The sequence below is a fragment of the Saprolegnia parasitica genome (genome assembly GCF_000151545.1).
Source record: "Saprolegnia parasitica CBS 223.65 unplaced genomic scaffold supercont2.694, whole genome shotgun sequence".
NCBI classification, from domain to species: domain Eukaryota; phylum Oomycota; class Saprolegniomycetes; order Saprolegniales; family Saprolegniaceae; genus Saprolegnia; species Saprolegnia parasitica.
Window position 1 is genome coordinate 5990 of NW_012157088.1, and position 2077 is coordinate 8066.

The 2077-nt window shown below is 55.3% G+C and overlaps 1 non-coding gene across 1 annotated transcript; it reads left to right on the forward strand.

The window, feature by feature from the left end:
- Nucleotides 1-1639: 1639 nt before the first annotated feature.
- SPRG_30218 lies at nucleotides 1640-1712 on the forward strand. The gene has a single exon. It is a non-coding gene; the product is annotated as a tRNA-Val (tRNA).
- The last annotated feature ends 365 nt before the right edge of the window (nucleotides 1713-2077 follow it).

Consider the following 2077-nt stretch of genomic DNA (forward strand, 5'->3'; position numbering starts at 1 on the left):
GAAATGAGATGTTTGGAGGCTGTGAGTGCTATGGTGTGATCTTTGTTGTCGCAGTGTGGTGTATTTAATGAATGTGTATCGATAAAAATAAAATAAAATACTTGGGCGGCGTGTGACGGCAAAACATTGGTTTAAATGTGTTGTGATGTCGTGCAAGAGGTTGTAGGAGGTGTTTTTGGAGCGTGTGCGTGCTAGGTACATGAAAATGGAATATATTTTTCACTAATTGGTTGAGAAATGTCGTTAAATATGCAAGGTCTTATAGTGTAGTGTCAATCGGGAGTGTATTACTGCTTATATAATAGCTAGCAATGCTAATGTTGTCTGCAAGCAGACTCACCCAGGGGATGACAAGCAAGCTTGTCATCGGCAACACTTGTTTTCGGGGGTTTTCTGATGTTTATGGGTTTCTTGGGATCTTGAGGGCGTGCATGAGGTCGTCGTGGAGAGCGACGTCGCGAGAAGTTGAAGCGGTGCGTCTACACGTGCCGGCGTACGGTGACGGGCGGTCGACGGAATGGTCGCAACTGCAGCACTGGTGCTACCGCCGGGTGCTTTGGAGGGTCGGTAGTCGGTGGGTCGGGCTGCAGCGGCAGCAAGCGTGGCAGCAAGCGAGCTGCGTGCGGGGACTTGAGCAGGGGCCGGACCTCCAGCGGAGGCTTGGCAGCTCGCAGGCACGGGTTGGCAGCTGTCGGCAACGGAGGCACTGCCATCGGCAGTGCATCAGTCGTCGGTCGGTGGTCGGTCGCCGCCGGCGCTACACAGAGCAGCGCAGCAGTCGTCGAGCACGGGTCGGGAGCCGTCGTCGGTCGGTGGTCGGTCGCCGCCGGCGCTACACAGAGCAGCGCCGCAGTCGTCGAGCACGGGTCGGGAGCTGACGACAGCGGAGGCGCCGCCATAGGCGGCACAGCAGTCGTCAGTCGTTGGTCGGTTGGGCACGGGTCGGGATGCGTCGGCGTCGGCGCGGCTACTACGAGCGGCGCGGACGACGGCAGAGGGCCATGGTGCACGTGACACAGCGGCTCGACCAATGGGAATGCCATTGGCTGCGCTGGGTCGGGCCCACGGGGATTGGCCAATCGTTGGTCAGCACGCGTGCAAAGTTGGTTGGACGTGGCCTCGAGTGAACGCACAGCAAGCGCTGGCGCCACATCGACCGTGTTGGCTGGCGGGGAGTCGGCTGGCGGCGTGGGCTCTCGGCGGCGCCGCAGGTCGTCACGGATCGCGGTAAAGAGTGCGGCGGATTCCTCGTGGTAGAGCTTGCGGGCGAGCGAGGAGGCGGCATAGACGTCGCGCAAGTCGTGGTCGGCAGGCAGCGTCGTTGTAGCTTCATAAGCGCTGAGCTGCTGCGTCTTGTCGAAAAAAGCGTTAAAGCGGGCGAGGAGTGCCGGGAAAAGGGTTGGCGGGGAGGCGGCATGCTGCGGCGCGGTGGTCACGGGCGCACCCGTGACGTCGCGCACGTCGGAGTCGGAAGGCAGCGTCGTTGTAGCTGCATGGCGCTGTACAGATCTGTCGTGGTAGGGCGGCATGGTTGTTGGGCGAGGTCTCGGCGCGCGGTTGGTGGTGGGATTGACACGAGGAAAAATTTGGAAAACCTCTGAAATTTGATGTGGGCGGTGCGACGCAAATTGAGAACTGGGGTCTTATAGTGTAGCGGTCATCACGTCTCCTTGACGTGGAGAAGGTCCCCGGTTCAAATCCGGGTAAGACCAAACATACTTTTTACGCACTGTAGAGCACTCCAAACAATTTTAAAAACCATATTTTTGATTAAATCGATTCTTTTATTTTTCATTCTTTCATTAGCGACCCTGTTTCACCCTCATTATTGAACAATACATGCACCCATCTCATTGTGCTTGCTACCACCTAAAAACGAATCCTCGGCGACCATTTCGTTGCCAAAAAATGTCATGAGCATACTACATGTTTTTATTGAAACAATTCATAAATATACATTTCCCTAATTTCAAAAAAAGCCCACTGCATCGTCCCAGTGCGTCCATTTTTTGCACTCATTTCGACGTCAAATAAAAGTCCACCCAAAAATTCAAAAAATCGTTTTTTCCTGAGACTG